At 44.7% G+C, this 17,768-nt stretch overlaps 7 non-coding genes and 2 pseudogenes across 7 annotated transcripts; all 9 read left to right on the forward strand.

Moving 5' to 3' along the window:
* Positions 1-5,285: 5,285 nt before the first annotated feature.
* Positions 5,286-5,462, forward strand: LOC141224454 (U2 spliceosomal RNA; annotated as a pseudogene).
* Positions 5,463-6,577: 1,115 nt separating this feature from the next.
* LOC141225061 (U2 spliceosomal RNA) lies at positions 6,578-6,768 on the forward strand. The gene has a single exon (XR_012292386.1). It is a non-coding gene; the product is annotated as a U2 spliceosomal RNA (small nuclear RNA).
* A 1,115-nt stretch (positions 6,769-7,883) lies between these two features.
* Positions 7,884-8,074, forward strand: LOC141224359 (U2 spliceosomal RNA). The gene has a single exon (XR_012291787.1). It is a non-coding gene; the product is annotated as a U2 spliceosomal RNA (small nuclear RNA).
* Positions 8,075-9,189: 1,115 nt separating this feature from the next.
* On the forward strand, positions 9,190-9,380 carry LOC141225031 (U2 spliceosomal RNA). Its single transcript, XR_012292357.1, has one exon. It is a non-coding gene; the product is annotated as a U2 spliceosomal RNA (small nuclear RNA).
* Positions 9,381-10,495: 1,115 nt separating this feature from the next.
* Positions 10,496-10,686, forward strand: LOC141224949 (U2 spliceosomal RNA). Its single transcript, XR_012292279.1, has one exon. It is a non-coding gene; the product is annotated as a U2 spliceosomal RNA (small nuclear RNA).
* Positions 10,687-11,801: 1,115 nt separating this feature from the next.
* LOC141224950 (U2 spliceosomal RNA) lies at positions 11,802-11,992 on the forward strand. The gene has a single exon (XR_012292280.1). It is a non-coding gene; the product is annotated as a U2 spliceosomal RNA (small nuclear RNA).
* A 1,115-nt stretch (positions 11,993-13,107) lies between these two features.
* LOC141224951 (U2 spliceosomal RNA) lies at positions 13,108-13,298 on the forward strand. Its single transcript, XR_012292281.1, has one exon. It is a non-coding gene; the product is annotated as a U2 spliceosomal RNA (small nuclear RNA).
* A 1,115-nt stretch (positions 13,299-14,413) lies between these two features.
* Positions 14,414-14,604, forward strand: LOC141224952 (U2 spliceosomal RNA). Its single transcript, XR_012292282.1, has one exon. It is a non-coding gene; the product is annotated as a U2 spliceosomal RNA (small nuclear RNA).
* A 2,003-nt stretch (positions 14,605-16,607) lies between these two features.
* LOC141224479 (U2 spliceosomal RNA) lies at positions 16,608-16,783 on the forward strand (annotated as a pseudogene).
* Positions 16,784-17,768: the final 985 nt, after the last annotated feature.

Genomic DNA, 17,768 nt, shown 5'->3' on the forward strand with positions numbered 1-17,768 from the left:
GGTAGACAGCTGCTCGTTCCACCCCACCCCCCGCCTTAATTGGTTCTCCTCCCTTCCAACGGTGTTGAGGCGGGTGGGAACAGCAGGGGGTGAAGGTGCTGTGTTTAAAGAGGTGGAGTTATGCAGATCTAAAACGCGTGGATTGCAGCAGCAGCAAGCCGAAAAGTGCAGGCATGTAAGGGATCTAGAGGTTGACAACATGTTTTCTTAACGGGAGTCCAGGAGCTCATCTCCACAAATGGACTTTTCAGGATCCTTGGGTGGCTCCGTAGTTTGAAACCAATTCTGGTTATCGCTTCTCGGCCTTTTGGCTCAGATCAAGTGTCTGGACATCAGGTTCCTTGAGTGCTAGCCCTCGGCCTTCCAGCATCGCCACTCCGGTGGCTTAAGCTGGATGCTGCTATAGGGGGAGAGTGAGGAGGAAACGGGAAGGCGATTTCCGTGGCTGACTATGGGAGTCAAGCTGAAATTTGCTGGGACCGGGGACCCCCGGGTCAAGAATGGATTTCGCATTGAGATTTCCGAGGAGAAGAAGGGACATTTTTCCATGTCCTACCTGGTGAATGCCATCTTCTATAAAGCATTGAAGATTAAGAAGTCGGACATTCTTTGCCTGCAGGAATTTAGAAGTCATGGAAGGTATGTGCTGGTTCTTTCTACTATGGCTGCTTGCCAAAATCTTTATAGAACCTTGAAAGGCCATACTGAGAACTCCCTCCTAGATGGACTCACTTTTACTGTCCTCTATTCAAAGGGGGATGTTCCTGTTGTTGTGTTTATGCACAATCCCTTTATCCCCCAGGAGGACATTACTGTATTCTTGAGGAGGCATTGTACTTATGTGCATTTTTCCCACAAGATCTCGAATGAAGAAGGCTTGTGGACTGGCAAATACAAGTACTTTGTTCGTTTTGCTACAGACCCCGAGGGGCCAGGGGGCATACATTATCCTCCTATGAGTTTCTCTATTGGGAGAGACACTGGTTTCTTGTACTTTCCTGATGCTCCTTTTTTCTGCAGAAGATGTAACAAGTATGGTCATGTCCAGGAGTCCTGCAGGTATCCGCCAACCTGCAGGAGGTGTAACACGTCTGGTCATATGGCGAAAGACTGCAAGAACCAGGTAAAGTGTGATGCTTGTGGTGAGGAGGGGCATGTTCTTAGGCAGTGTCAAGCTAGAACCACTCCTAAGTCTTTTGCTCAAGTGGTCGCGGAGGGGCCTGCTGTTCCTTCGACTTCTACTAGGGTTCCACAAGGTCCCCTTCCGGATGTCGGGGAGGCAACTGCTCCCCAAGAGGAAGAGGATGGCACTCAGATGGACGACATATTTGAAGATGCCCAGCTTCAGCCTCCTGCGTCAGGAGGCTTTGACATGGTGATTCCAGAGGTGATGTCACCTTTCCCTCCCCAGTTTGGTGTCCGTGGTGAGGGGGAAATGGACTTGTCCAATTCTCCTGTCATATCTTGGTGCAATACTGCTTCAGAGGAGATCGGGGGCGGTGGCCAAGGGGACTTGTCTGCTGTCCGTTTCTCTGATGAGGAGGATCCTGATGTGGTCAAGAAGAAGCCAAGGACTGAGTGTTCATCCATTGCTGCCGTGTGTGATAGCCCGGTGGACTCTCGTGCTTACCCGTCAGATGTATTTTCTCCTGACATTGTTACATTTGGCATTCAGCCAGATGGTAATAGCTTTGCTTTGCTTGATGAAGTTTGAGTTGATGTTTTCTTTCTTTTTTTTTCAGGTTATGTGTGATCCCCTTTAGTTATGCCGCATCATTCTGGATGGGACATTGTGTCCCTTAATGTTAGGCAAATTAGATCTGTTACCCGAAGAACAACAGTTCTGGATTATCTAAAGGGTTTGAGTGCAGATGTCTATTGTCTACAAGAGTGTGGGATTACTGAATCTCCAGGGGATAAGGACTGGCCTTATGGCCAGTATGTTTGGTCGGGGTCCAGCTTTAACAAAAATGATGGTGTGGGGATTTTAGTTGGTAATAAGAATATTACTATTGATAGTTACACGGTTGTGGAGGTGGGTCGCTGCATTATTGTTTTTTTGAGTTATAGGGGGTGGAAGGTTAGAATGATTAATTTATATTGTCCTACTAAAAAAGAGGAGCGGCTTGCTCTTCTTGAGAAATTGAGTTTTTTTCTCCCTGGAAAAATTCCTACAGTTTTTGTTGGTGACTGTAATTGTGTCACAGAAGGTAATGTGGACATTACGGGAAAAAAGTTATCTCAACTTATTTCTGATTTTTCTTTCTTAGACGCTGCAATACTTGAGTATGGCATTCCACCACCGCCTACATATTATGCTGACCGTGGTAATATTTCATCGAGGATAGATAGGATGTTATTTTCCAAAAATATGGTTTGTTCAAGTTATGTTCAACATAAGGTACCTTTTTCTGATCATGAGTGTTTGCGTGGAGTTTTTAGTGCGAATGGGGACATGGTGTTTGGGGGTGGGGTTTGGAAATTGAATACGAGGTTGTTGGAGGATGAGGAGGTGATGAGTGAGTTGGAGAAAAGGTATGCAAGTTGGAGGTGGCGTAAGCGTGATTTTGGTAGTGTGCTTGAATGGTGGGATTGGGTGAAATTACAGTTAAAAACTTTCTTTAAAAAATGGGGCTACAAAAAAGCTGCCAGATATCGTAATAGATTTAATGACTTAAGTAGACGGATTGATTGGTTGCGTGGGTGTGTTAGGAAAGGAATGGATATGTCTGATCAGCTTGAGGTTGCTAAGAATGAGTTAAAATGTCTTCTGGATGAAAAAGGTAAAGAGATTATTTACCGTACCAAGTTAGAGCATTTGGAAAAGAATGAAAAGTGCACCAGGTACTTTTTTAAAAAAATGAATGGAAGGAAGTTGGATTTGAGTGAAGTGGTAGGTGAAGATGGATCTAGTGTGGTTGGGAAGAATGTGTTGAATGAGGTGAATGGCTTCTATAGTAAGTTGTACGATGAGAAATGGATTGATCCTGGACTTGTGTCGCATGTATTGAGTGGTATGGAGAAGAGACTTGGTTCGGATGAATGTGATGCTTTGTGTGAGGATGTTATTTTGGATGAGGTGAGGAATGTTGTTATGAGTGCTAAAAAGAATAAGACGCCTGGGAAGGATGGGTTGCCTGTGGAGCTGTATGTGAAAGCTTGGGAGTTTTTGGGTAAGGACTTGACTGAGGTTTGTAGGTATATGTGGATGAATGGTGTTTTGTGTGACAGTATGAAAGAGGGTATAGTGGTTCTTGTGTTTAAGAAGGGTGAGAAAAAGCGTTTGGAGAACTGGAGACCCATATCATTGCTTAACGCTGATTATAAGGTCTACAGTAAATTGTTAGCAAATCGTATGCGTGAGGTGATTGGTAGGGTTGTGGAGGATGACCAAGTGTGTGCCGTGCCTGGTCGGAGTATAAGTGATAATTTGTTATTGTTAAGGGATATGCTTGGGGATTGTAAGACTAGAAAGCAGAAGTGTATGGTGTTAGCAATTGATTTCGAAAAGGCTTTTGATAGAGTTTCGCATGTGTTTCTGTTTAAAGTATTGGAGAGGATGGGTTTCCCTAGGGTTTTTCTGAATGGAGTTAAGTCTTTATATGATTATGTGTCAAGTGAGTTTTTAGTGAATGGATGGTTGTCTGACAAAGTGATGATTAGGTCTGGTGTAAGACAGGGGTGCCCTATGTCCCCTGTCTTGTTTGTATGTGTGATTGAGCCTTTGCTGTGTTTAGTGAGACGTGAGAAAATGATGAGAGGATTGTTAGTGCCTGGGAGTGGTGGTAAGCATGTGAAGGTGTTAGGTTACATGGATGATGTTGTGATGGTGAGTGAAAGTATGGCTTCAATGAGTAGGGTGAGGTTGCTTTTGGATTTTTTCTGTGGTGCATCAGGTTTTAGAGTTAACTGGACTAAGTGTAGTTTCAAATGCTTTGGAGATGACAGTATTCGTATGGAAGGTGTTAAGTATGAGGAGAGTGCAATTAAGGTTTTAGGGGTATTTTTCAATGATGATCTGAAAGGAAATGAGAGTTGGGACGAGTGTGGTATGCGTGTTGAGCGAAAATTGAATTTTTGGAGAATGAGAGATCTTTCTTTGCGGGGCAAAGTTCTAGTTATCAAAGCAGTGATCTTACCCATTCTGCTTTTTGTGGCCATAATTTTTCCATCCCCTTTTAGGAAAGTGAAGAGAGTTGAGAAAATGATTTTTTCCTTTTTCTGGTGCAGCAAGATGGAGAAGCTGAAGAGGGAAAGCCTTTATAAGGCCTGCCAGCATGGTGGTTTGGGATTTCCTAATGTTGAGGTTTTTTTAGGGCTCCATTATATTAAGACGATTGTGGTATTGTTGGGTAAAGGTAATAAGGGTGCATGTATGGCAAGTTATTCTGCAGGATGGATGTTGTATGGGTTAGGTTGGAGAAAGAGGGATGCGAGAGTGCCTGTGTCTTTTAAGTGTCCGGTGTGGTATGAGGTGATTGAGAAGTTTGTCAAGAAGTATGATTTGCTGAGTGTGCCGGTGGATGAGTTTAGAATGACTAAGAGGGTGTATAGGAAATTGTGTGCAAATGAGGTCGAGTCTAATATTGTTGGTTTGAGAGGGAATGAGGTTGCGGATGCTTGGAGAAAGTTGGGTATGTATGGGATGTCCAACAAACAGAAGGATGTAGTGTGGATGGCGTTTCACAATATTCTTCCAGTGAGAGACGTTCAAAAGAAGAGAGGTTTGATTAGGTCGGATGTTTGTCCAAGAGATGGATGTAATGGTTGTGAGACGGTTATGCATCTGATGTGGAATTGTGATTTTGCGCAAGACGTGTGGAAATGTGTAGGGGGGTTGTGTAGGAGTTTGGCAGGAGTGACTTTTGTGGATTGGCGTGTGGTTATGTTTGGTATTGGTGCAAGTGGACGTGTAAAGGAGAGAGTTTTGTGGTTAATTATGGCTTGTGTGTTAGAAAGTTTGTGGGATGTGAGGAATCTTTGTGTATTTAAAAGGAAATCAATTACAGTAAATGAATGTATTAGGATTATTCTTTCTAGGCTATTTTTGATTTACAAGATGGATAGTAGTAGCGGTGGTGGAACAGATGCCGAGGGAATATGGAAATTTAAAAAGTGGAGGCATATTGTAAAATTTCAGTGATCTTTTGGTTTATATTAATAAGATGTTCTTCTTTCTGTAATATTAGGTTACTTTATGCTTAATAAATATGGCCATGATGATGAGAAGTTTTTTTTGCAACAGTTTTGGTATATCCTACTGATTTGCTATAAAACTAACCTGAATGGTTTAAAAAAAAAAAAAAAAATCTGTTCTTATCAGTTTAATATCTGATACGTCCCCTATCTGGGGACCATATATTAAATGGATTTTTAGAACAGGGAGATGGAAAAAGAGCTTGCTCTGTCCACTCCACGCATTGACCTGGTATTGCAGTATCTCCAGGACCGGTGCACCCCTTCTTTAATGCAGTTTCTAAAATCAGAAAGAATTGAATTCAATGTTTTTTGTTCATTTTGCTTGTTTGTCGGATTTTGGGATGGACTCTTTGGCTTTGCTTTTCTTCTCCTCATTGGATTTTTCATGTTCAAAGTTGCAGAAGCCAGATTACAAGCTCATTTTGGTTCAACTTCAGCAACTGTGCATTGCATTGCCATGTAATGTGATGCAATGCTATCTTTCTAGCTCTCCCTTTTTACTTCCTTTTGGATAAACAGACATATTAGGCAAGCATTTTGGAGCTTTCACCTAAATAACTACAGGTGGTGAGATAAGCTGCACAATATAATTGACCTTTCAGTATATTGTTGCACACACACCATCTATTTAGCAAATGCCCTTGTTATCAACAGCAGCCTTTTAAACTCACCTGAGCTAACAGGTATGTGCGCTGGTTACTCTGCTGCGCTTAAAATTTCTTTTTTGGTTTGCTACAATGCCTTTTCTGAAACGTTGTCTCCTTCTGCTGGAACACTGACTTCTTTCATTTAATGCCTGCAGACTATAAAAGAGAACCCAACCCAAAAAGTTTGGTTGATTAGTCTGTGGCATTCTGTTAAACTGTTGCTTATGGCGGTCTCTGTGAGCTTCTCAGCGACATTCAGCCAGCCAGGTATCCTGCCTGCAGTAGATGGAATGTGGCAATGGAACGCTGGCTGCGCGTGTCATAATAGGCTCTGAGCCTTTATATACCTGTGCACAGCAGCAGCCACCTTCAGTCTGCTGCTGGACAGCCAGCAGCAGCAGCAGCAGGAGAGGTATGTAATCAGGAGCCCTCCTGCTAAGGGTAGACAGCTGCTCGTTCCACCCCACCCCCCGCCTTAATTGGTTCTCCTCCCTTCCAACGGTGTTGAGGCGGGTGGGAACAGCAGGGGGTGAAGGTGCTGTGTTTAAAGAGGTGGAGTTATGCAGATCTAAAACGCGTGGATTGCAGCAGCAGCAAGCCGAAAAGTGCAGGCATGTAAGGGATCTAGAGGTTGACAACATGTCTTCTTAACGGGAGTCCAGGAGCTCATCTCCACAAATGGACTTTTCAGGATCCTTGGGTGGCTCCGTAGTTTGAAACCAATTCTGGTTATCGCTTCTCGGCCTTTTGGCTAAGATCAAGTGTAGTATCTGTTCTTATCAGTTTAATATCTGATACGTCCCCTATCTGGGGACCATATATTAAATAGATTTTTAGAACAGGGAGATGGAAAAAGAGCTTGCTCTGTCCACTCCACACATTGACCTGGTATTGCAGTATCTCCAGGACCGGTGCACCCCTTCTTTAATGCAGTTTCTAAAATCAGAAAGAATTGAATTCAATGTTTTTTGTTCATTTTGCTTGTTTGTCGGATTTTGGGATGGACTCTTTGGCTTTGCTTTTCTTCTCCTCATTGGATTTTTCATGTTCAAAGTTGCAGAAGCCAGATTACAAGCTCATTTTGGTTCAACTTCAGCAACTGTGCATTGCATTGCCATGTAATGTGATGCAATGCTATCTTTCTAGCTCTCCCTTTTTACTTCCTTTTGGATAAACAGACATATTAGGCAAGCATTTTGGAGCTTTCACCTAAATAACTACAGGTGGTGAGATAAGCTGCACAATATAATTGACCTTTCAGTATATTGTTGCACACACACCATCTATTTAGCAAATGCCCTTGTTATCAACAGCAGCCTTTTAAACTCACCTGAGCTAACAGGTATGTGCGCTGGTTACTCTGCTGCGCTTAAAATTTCTTTTTTGGTTTGCTACAATGCCTTTTCTGAAACGTTGTCTCCTTCTGCTGGAACACTGACTTCTTTCATTTAATGCCTGCAGACTATAAAAGAGAACCCAACCCAAAAAGTTTGGTTGATTAGTCTGTGGCATTCTGTTAAACTGTTGCTTATGGCGGTCTCTGTGAGCTTCTCAGCGACATTCAGCCAGCCAGGTATCCTTCCTGCAGTAGATGGAATGTGGCAATGGAACGCTGGCTGCGCGTGTCATAATAGGCTCTGAGCCTTTATATACCTGTGCACAGCAGCAGCCACCTTCAGTCTGCTGCTGGACAGCCAGCAGCAGCAGCAGCAGGAGAGGTATGTAATCAGGAGCCCTCCTGCTAAGGGTAGACAGCTGCTCGTTCCACCCCACCCCCCGCCTTAATTGGTTCTCCTCCCTTCCAACGGTGTTGAGGCGGGTGGGAACAGCAGGGGGTGAAGGTGCTGTGTTTAAAGAGGTGGAGTTATGCAGATCTAAAACGCGTGGATTGCAGCAGCAGCAAGCCGAAAAGTGCAGGCATGTAAGGGATCTAGAGGTTGACAACATGTCTTCTTAACGGGAGTCCAGGAGCTCATCTCCACAAATGGACTTTTCAGGATCCTTGGGTGGCTCCGTAGTTTGAAACCAATTCTGGTTATCGCTTCTCGGCCTTTTGGCTAAGATCAAGTGTAGTATCTGTTCTTATCAGTTTAATATCTGATACGTCCCCTATCTGGGGACCATATATTAAATGGATTTTTAAAACAGGGAGATGGAAAAAGAGCTTGCTCTGTCCACTCCACCCATTGACCTGGTATTGCAGTATCTCCAGGACCGGTGCACCCCTTCTTTAATGCAGTTTCTAAAATCAGAAAGAATTGAATTCAATGTTTTTTGTTCATTTTGCTTGTTTGTCGGATTTTGGGATGGACTCTTTGGCTTTGCTTTTCTTCTCCTCATTGGATTTCTCATGTTCAAAGTTGCAGAAGCCAGATTACAAGCTCATTTTGGTTCAACTTCAGCAACTGTGCATTGCATTGCCATGTAATGTGATGCAATGCTATCTTTCTAGCTCTCCCTTTTTACTTCCTTTTGGATAAACAGACATATTAGGCAAGCATTTTGGAGCTTTCACCTAAATAACTACAGGTGGTGAGATAAGCTGCACAATATAATTGACCTTTCAGTATATTGTTGCACACACACCATCTATTTAGCAAATGCCCTTGTTATCAACAGCAGCCTTTTAAACTCACCTGAGCTAACAGGTATGTGCGCTGGTTACTCTGCTGCGCTTAAAATTTCTTTTTTGGTTTGCTACAATGCCTTTTCTGAAACGTTGTCTCCTTCTGCTGGAACACTGACTTCTTTCATTTAATGCCTGCAGACTATAAAAGAGAACCCAACCCAAAAAGTTTGGTTGATTAGTCTGTGGCATTCTGTTAAACTGTTGCTTATGGCGGTCTCTGTGAGCTTCTCAGCGACATTCAGCCAGCCAGGTATCCTGCCTGCAGTAGATAGAATGTGGCAATGGAACGCTGGCTGCGCGTGTCATAATAGGCTCTGAGCCTTTATATACCTGTGCACAGCAGCAGCCACCTTCAGTCTGCTGCTGGACAGCCAGCAGCAGCAGCAGCAGGAGAGGTATGTAATCAGGAGCCCTCCTGCTAAGGGTAGACAGCTGCTCGTTCCACCCCACCCCCCGCCTTAATTGGTTCTCCTCCCTTCCAACGGTGTTGAGGCGGGTGGGAACAGCAGGGGGTGAAGGTGCTGTGTTTAAAGAGGTGGAGTTATGCAGATCTAAAACGCGTGGATTGCAGCAGCAGCAAGCCGAAAAGTGCAGGCATGTAAGGGATCTAGAGGTTGACAACATGTCTTCTTAACGGGAGTCCAGGAGCTCATCTCCACAAATGGACTTTTCAGGATCCTTGGGTGGCTCCATAGTTTGAAACCAATTCTGGTTATCGCTTCTCGGCCTTTTGGCTAAGATCAAGTGTAGTATCTGTTCTTATCAGTTTAATATCTGATACGTCCCCTATCTGGGGACCATATATTAAATGGATTTTTAAAACAGGGAGATGGAAAAAGAGCTTGCTCTGTCCACTCCACGCATTGACCTGGTATTGCAGTATCTCCAGGACCGGTGCACCCCTTCTTTAATGCAGTTTCTAAAATCAGAAAGAATTGAATTCAATGTTTTTTGTTCATTTTGCTTGTTTGTCGGATTTTGGGATGGACTCTTTGGCTTTGCTTTTCTTCTCCTCATTGGATTTTTCATGTTCAAAGTTGCAGAAGCCAGATTACAAGCTCATTTTGGTTCAACTTCAGCAACTGTGCATTGCATTGCCATGTAATGTGATGCAATGCTATCTTTCTAGCTCTCCCTTTTTACTTCCTTTTGGATAAACAGACATATTAGGCAAGCATTTTGGAGCTTTCACCTAAATAACTACAGGTGGTGAGATAAGCTGCACAATATAATTGACCTTTCAGTATATTGTTGCACACACACCATCTATTTAGCAAATGCCCTTGTTATCAACAGCAGCCTTTTAAACTCACCTGAGCTAACAGGTATGTGCGCTGGTTACTCTGCTGCGCTTAAAATTTCTTTTTTGGTTTGCTACAATGCCTTTTCTGAAACGTTGTCTCCTTCTGCTGGAACACTGACTTCTTTCATTTAATGCCTGCAGACTATAAAAGAGAACCCAACCCAAAAAGTTTGGTTGATTAGTCTGTGGCATTCTGTTAAACTGTTGCTTATGGCGGTCTCTGTGAGCTTCTCAGCGACATTCAGCCAGCCAGGTATCCTGCCTGCAGTAGATGGAATGTGGCAATGGAACGCTGGCTGCGCGTGTCATAATAGGCTCTGAGCCTTTATATACCTGTGCACAGCAGCAGCCACCTTCAGTCTGCTGCTGGACAGCCAGCAGCAGCAGCAGCAGGAGAGGTATGTAATCAGGAGCCCTCCTGCTAAGGGTAGACAGCTGCTCGTTCCACCCCACCCCCCGCCTTAATTGGTTCTCCTCCCTTCCAACGGTGTTGAGGCGGGTGGGAACAGCAGGGGGTGAAGGTGCTGTGTTTAAAGAGGTGGAGTTATGCAGATCTAAAACGCGTGGATTGCAGCAGCAGCAAGCCGAAAAGTGCAGGCATGTAAGGGATCTAGAGGTTGACAACATGTCTTCTTAACGGGAGTCCAGGAGCTCATCTCCACAAATGGACTTTTCAGGATCCTTGGGTGGCTCCGTAGTTTGAAACCAATTCTGGTTATCGCTTCTCGGCCTTTTGGCTAAGATCAAGTGTAGTATCTGTTCTTATCAGTTTAATATCTGATACGTCCCCTATCTGGGGACCATATATTAAATGGATTTTTAGAACAGGGAGATGGAAAAAGAGCTTGCTCTGTCCACTCCACGCATTGACCTGGTATTGCAGTATCTCCAGGACCGGTGCACCCCTTCTTTAATGCAGTTTCTAAAATCAGAAAGAATTGAATTCAATGTTTTTTGTTCATTTTGCTTGTTTGTCGGATTTTGGGATGGACTCTTTGGCTTTGCTTTTCTTCTCCTCATTGGATTTTTCATGTTCAAAGTTGCAGAAGCCAGATTACAAGCTCATTTTGGTTCAACTTCAGCAACTGTGCATTGCATTGCCATGTAATGTGATGCAATGCTATCTTTCTAGCTCTCCCTTTTAACTTCCTTTCGGATAAACAGACATATTAGGCAAGCATTTTGGAGCTTTCACCTAAATAACTACAGGTGGTGAGATAAGCTGCACAATATAATTGACCTTTCAGTATATTGTTGCACACACACCATCTATTTAGCAAATGCCCTTGTTATCAACAGCAGCCTTTTAAACTCACCTGAGCTAACAGGTATGTGCGCTGGTTACTCTGCTGCGCTTAAAATTTCTTTTTTGGTTTGCTACAATGCCTTTTCTGAAACGTTGTCTCCTTCTGCTGGAACACTGACTTCTTTCATTTAATGCCTGCAGACTATAAAAGAGAACCCAACCCAAAAAGTTTGGTTGATTAGTCTGTGGCATTCTGTTAAACTGTTGCTTATGGCGGTCTCTGTGAGCTTCTCAGCGACATTCAGCCAGCCAGGTATCCTGCCTGCAGTAGATGGAATGTGGCAATGGAACGCTGGCTGCGCGTGTCATAATAGGCTCTGAGCCTTTATATACCTGTGCACAGCAGCAGCCACCTTCAGTCTGCTGCTGGACAGCCAGCAGCAGCAGCAGCAGGAGAGGTATGTAATCAGGAGCCCTCCTGCTAAGGGTAGACAGCTGCTCGTTCCACCCCACCCCCCGCCTTAATTGGTTCTCCTCCCTTCCAACGGTGTTGAGGCGGGTGGGAACAGCAGGGGGTGAAGGTGCTGTGTTTAAAGAGGTGGAGTTATGCAGATCTAAAACGCGTGGATTGCAGCAGCAGCAAGCCGAAAAGTGCAGGCATGTAAGGGATCTAGAGGTTGACAACATGTCTTCTTAACGGGAGTCCAGGAGCTCATCTCCACAAATGGACTTTTCAGGATCCTTGGGTGGCTCCGTAGTTTGAAACCAATTCTGGTTATCGCTTCTCGGCCTTTTGGCTAAGATCAAGTGTAGTATCTGTTCTTATCAGTTTAATATCTGATACGTCCCCTATCTGGGGACCATATATTAAATGGATTTTTAGAACAGGGAGATGGAAAAAGAGCTTGCTCTGTCCACTCCACGCATTGACCTGGTATTGCAGTATCTCCAGGACCGGTGCACCCCTTCTTTAATGCAGTTTCTAAAATCAGAAAGAATTGAATTCAATGTTTTTTGTTCATTTTGCTTGTTTGTCGGATTTTGGGATGGACTCTTTGGCTTTGCTTTTCTTCTCCTCATTGGATTTTTCATGTTCAAAGTTGCAGAAGCCAGATTACAAGCTCATTTTGGTTCAACTTCAGCAACTGTGCATTGCATTGCCATGTAATGTGATGCAATGCTATCTTTCTAGCTCTCCCTTTTTACTTCCTTTTGGATAAACAGACATATTAGGCAAGCATTTTGGAGCTTTCACCTAAATAACTACAGGTGGTGAGATAAGCTGCACAATATAATTGACCTTTCAGTATATTGTTGCACACACACCATCTATTTAGCAAATGCCCTTGTTATCAACAGCAGCCTTTTAAACTCACCTGAGCTAACAGGTATGTGCGCTGGTTACTCTGCTGCGCTTAAAATTTCTTTTTTGGTTTGCTACAATGCCTTTTCTGAAACGTTGTCTCCCTCTGCTGGAACACTGACTTCTTTCATTTAATGCCTGCAGACTATAAAAGAGAACCCAACCCAAAAAGTTTGGTTGATTAGTCTGTGGCATTCTGTTAAACTGTTGCTTATGGCGGTCTCTGTGAGCTTCTCAGCGACATTCAGCCAGCCAGGTATCCTGCCTGCAGTAGATGGAATGTGGCAATGGAACGCTGGCTGCGCGTGTCATAATAGGCTCTGAGCCTTTATATACCTGTGCACAGCAGCAGCCACCTTCAGTCTGCTGCTGGACAGCCAGCAGCAGCAGCAGCAGGAGAGGTATGTAATCAGGAGCCCTCCTGCTAAGGGTAGACAGCTGCTCGTTCCACCCCACCCCCCGCCTTAATTGGTTCTCCTCCCTTCCAACGGTGTTGAGGCGGGTGGGAACAGCAGGGGGTGAAGGTGCTGTGTTTAAAGAGGTGGAGTTATGCAGATCTAAAACGCGTGGATTGCAGCAGCAGCAAGCCGAAAAGTGCAGGCATGTAAGGGATCTAGAGGTTGACAACATGTCTTCTTAACGGGAGTCCAGGAGCTCATCTCCACAAATGGACTTTTCAGGATCCTTGGGTGGCTCCGTAGTTTGAAACCAATTCTGGTTATCGCTTCTCGGCCTTTTGGCTAAGATCAAGTGTAGTATCTGTTCTTATCAGTTTAATATCTGATACGTCCCCTATCTGGGGACCATATATTAAATGGATTTTTAGAACAGGGAGATGGAAAAAGAGCTTGCTCTGTCCACTCCACGCATTGACCTGGTATTGCAGTATCTCCAGGACCGGTGCACCCCTTCTTTAATGCAGTTTCTAAAATCAGAAAGAATTGAATTCAATGTTTTTTGTTCATTTTGCTTGTTTGTCGGATTTTGGGATGGACTCTTTGGCTTTGCTTTTCTTCTCCTCATTGGATTTTTCATGTTCAAAGTTGCAGAAGCCAGATTACAAGCTCATTTTGGTTCAACTTCAGCAACTGTGCATTGCATTGCCATGTAATGTGATGCAATGCTATCTTTCTAGCTCTCCCTTTTTACTTCCTTTTGGATAAACAGACATATTAGGCAAGCATTTTGGAGCTTTCACCTAAATAACTACAGGTGGTGAGATAAGCTGCACAATATAATTGACCTTTCAGTATATTGTTGCACACACACCATCTATTTAGCAAATGCCCTTGTTATCAACAGCAGCCTTTTAAACTCACCTGAGCTAACAGGTATGTGCGCTGGTTACTCTGCTGCGCTTAAAATTTCTTTTTTGGTTTGCTACAATGCCTTTTCTGAAACGTTGTCTCCTTCTGCTGGAACACTGACTTCTTTCATTTAATGCCTGCAGACTATAAAAGAGAACCCAACCCAAAAAGTTTGGTTGATTAGTCTGTGGCATTCTGTTAAACTGTTGCTTATGGCGGTCTCTGTGAGCTTCTCAGCGACATTCAGCCAGCCAGGTATCCTGCCTGCAGTAGATGGAATGTGGCAATGGAACGCTGGCTGCGCGTGTCATAATAGGCTCTGAGCCTTTATATACCTGTGCACAGCAGCAGCCACCTTCAGTCTGCTGCTGGACAGCCAGCAGCAGCAGCAGCAGGAGAGGTATGTAATCAGGAGCCCTCCTGCTAAGGGTAGACAGCTGCTCGTTCCACCCCACCCCCCGCCTTAATTGGTTCTCCTCCCTTCCAACGGTGTTGAGGCGGGTGGGAACAGCAGGGGGTGAAGGTGCTGTGTTTAAAGAGGTGGAGTTATGCAGATCTAAAACGCGTGGATTGCAGCAGCAGCAAGCCGAAAAGTGCAGGCATGTAAGGGATCTAGAGGTTGACAACATGTCTTCTTAACGGGAGTCCAGGAGCTCATCTCCACAAATGGACTTTTCAGGATCCTTGGGTGGCTCCGTAGTTTGAAACCAATTCTGGTTATCGCTTCTCGGCCTTTTGGCTAAGATCAAGTGTAGTATCTGTTCTTATCAGTTTAATATCTGATACGTCCCCTATCTGGGGACCATATATTAAATGGATTTTTAGAACAGGGAGATGGAAAAAGAGCTTGCTCTGTCCACTCCACGCATTGACCTGGTATTGCAGTATCTCCAGGACCGGTGCACCCCTTCTTTAATGCAGTTTCTAAAATCAGAAAGAATTGAATTCAATGTTTTTTGTTCATTTTGCTTGTTTGTCGGATTTTGGGATGGACTCTTTGGCTTTGCTTTTCTTCTCCTCATTGGATTTTTCATGTTCAAAGTTGCAGAAGCCAGATTACAAGCTCATTTTGGTTCAACTTCAGCAACTGTGCATTGCATTGCCATGTAATGTGATGCAATGCTATCTTTCTAGCTCTCCCTTTTTACTTCCTTTTGGATAAACAGACATATTAGGCAAGCATTTTGGAGCTTTCACCTAAATAACTACAGGTGGTGAGATAAGCTGCACAATATAATTGACCTTTCAGTATATTGTTGCACACACACCATCTATTTAGCAAATGCCCTTGTTATCAACAGCAGCCTTTTAAACTCACCTGAGCTAACAGGTATGTGCGCTGGTTACTCTGCTGCGCTTAAAATTTCTTTTTTGGTTCGCTACAATGCCTTTTCTGAAACGTTGTCTCCTTCTGCTGGAACACTGACTTCTTTCATTTAATGCCTGCAGACTATAAAAGAGAACCCAACCCAAAAAGTTTGGTTGATTAGTCTGTGGCATTCTGTTAAACTGTTGCTTATGGCGGTCTCTGTGAGCTTCTCAGCGACATTCAGCCAGCCAGGTATCCTGCCTGCAGTAGATGGAATGTGGCAATGGAACGCTGGCTGCGCGTGTCATAATAGGCTCTGAGCCTTTATATACCTGTGCACAGCAGCAGCCACCTTCAGTCTGCTGCTGGACAGCCAGCAGCAGCAGCAGCAGGAGAGGTATGTAATCAGGAGCCCTCCTGCTAAGGGTAGACAGCTGCTCGTTCCACCCCACCCCCCGCCTTAATTGGTTCTCCTCCCTTCCAACGGTGTTGAGGCGGGTGGGAACAGCAGGGGGTGAAGGTGCTGTGTTTAAAGAGGTGGAGTTATGCAGATCTAAAACGCGTGGATTGCAGCAGCAGCAAGCCGAAAAGTGCAGGCATGTAAGGGATCTAGAGGTTGACAACATGTCTTCTTAACGGGAGTCCAGGAGCTCATCTCCACAAATGGACTTTTCAGGATCCTTGGGTGGCTCCGTAGTTTGAAACCAATTCTGGTTATCGCTTCTCGGCCTTTTCGCTAAGATCAAGTGTAGTATCTTTCGAAAAGGCGGTTTTGGATGTTGGCCGCCCTAGTAGATTGATACATTATGCACACTGGGGTTTAGGCGCTTGTTAGTACGCCAGTTGGCTAATATAGTCATCTGGTGGAAAGCATGGCCCCCCAGGATCGACGCCATTGGGCCGGGGAAGATCGAAAGCCCGAAGTGTGAAGTGCCCCAGGAGTGGTGACCCTGGGGTGCCTTAACTCACTGGGATTGGGAACCCCACTTGAGTTTATGGCACATTTGCACTAGCACTTCAATATTTCTTTCTTCACACACACCCTTATTCCGGGCCTTCTGGCCTTAGGATGGGGAATTTTTCAATTCCCGGTCGAAGGTCCGGGCAGTATTATACTGTGAAACCTTCACTATTTATTTAATTTTTTTTGTCACTGTGTGTCCACTTTTTCACGTGTGTCCACGTCCTTACTAGGATTTTGTCGGGATGCGGTTCCCTTACGGGTTCCTCTCTTGGCAGGTCTAGGGGGGGAGTGTGTGGCCATCAGGTTCCGCTCCCCCCTGAACCCCCCTGGCTCTCCTCTTTCGGGAGGAGAGCATTGTTGGCTCCCCTCTTCCGGGAGGGGAGCACAGTCTTTGGCTCCCAGTGCCTTGCTCGGGTGAGAACTCGGGCAGGTATTGGGGGTAAGATTGGGTCGCCTCTGGCTCCGGCTGGAGGTGGCTATTTGTCCCTGTTCCTCGCTGTGGCCTTCTGTCTCGGAGGGACGGGGAATGGTTTGGGGGACCCTTCTCCTTTTGGAGAGGGTTTTAAGAAGACCAGCATCCTAGTGCACTTTTTTTGTGGCACTTGTCACTTTTTTAAGCGCACTCGGGTTTTGTACACGAATTCGGGCTTTCAAAAAAAAAAATCTGTTCTTATCAGTTTAATATCTGATACGTCCCCTATCTGGGGACCATATATTAAATGGATTTTTAGAACAGGGAGATGGAAAAAGAGCTTGCTCTGTCCACTCCACGCATTGACCTGGTATTGCAGTATCTCCAGGACCGGTGCACCCCTTCTTTAATGCAGTTTCTAAAATCAGAAAGAATTGAATTCAATGTTTTTTGTTCATTTTGCTTGTTTGTCGGATTTTGGGATGGACTCTTTGGCTTTGCTTTTCTTCTCCTCATTGGATTTTTCATGTTCAAAGTTGCAGAAGCCAGATTACAAGCTCATTTTGGTTCAACTTCAGCAACTGTGCATTGCATTGCCATGTAATGTGATGCAATGCTATCTTTCTAGCTCTCCCTTTTTACTTCCTTTTGGATAAACAGACATATTAGGCAAGCATTTTGGAGCTTTCACCTAAATAACTACAGGTGGTGAGATAAGCTGCACAATATAATTGACCTTTCAGTATATTGTTGCACACACACCATCTATTTAGCAAATGCCCTTGTTATCAACAGCAGCCTTTTAAACTCACCTGAGCTAACAGGTATGTGCGCTGGTTACTCTGCTGCGCTTAAAATTTCTTTTTTGGTTTGCTACAATGCCTTTTCTGAAACGTTGTCTCCCTCTGCTGGAACACTGACTTCTTTCATTTAATGCCTGCAGACTATAAAAGAGAACCCAACCCAAAAAGTTTGGTTGATTAGTCTGTGGCATTCTGTTAAACTGTTGCTTATGGCGGTCTCTGTGAGCTTCTCAGCGACATTCAGCCAGCCAGGTATCCTGCCTGCAGTAGATGGAATGTGGCAATGGAACGCTGGCTGCACGTGTCATAATAGGCTCTGAGCCTTTATATACCTGTGCACAGCAGCAGCCACCTTCAGTCTGCTGCTGGACAGCCAGCAGCAGCAGCAGCAGGAGAGGTATGTAATCAGGAGCCCTCCTGCTAAGGGTAGACAGCTGCTCGTTCCACCCCACCCCCCGCCTTAATTGGTTCTCCTCCCTTCCAACGGTGTTGAGGCGGGTGGGAACAGCAGGGGGTGAAGGTGCTGTGTTTAAAGAGGTGGAGTTATGCAGATCTAAAACGCGTGGATTGCAGCAGCAGCAAGCCG

This window comes from Phyllobates terribilis, unplaced genomic scaffold, assembly GCF_046119375.1.
Source record: "Phyllobates terribilis strain yellow unplaced genomic scaffold, ASM4611937v1 Scaffold_393__1_contigs__length_1774422, whole genome shotgun sequence".
NCBI lineage: Eukaryota > Metazoa > Chordata > Amphibia > Anura > Dendrobatidae > Phyllobates > Phyllobates terribilis.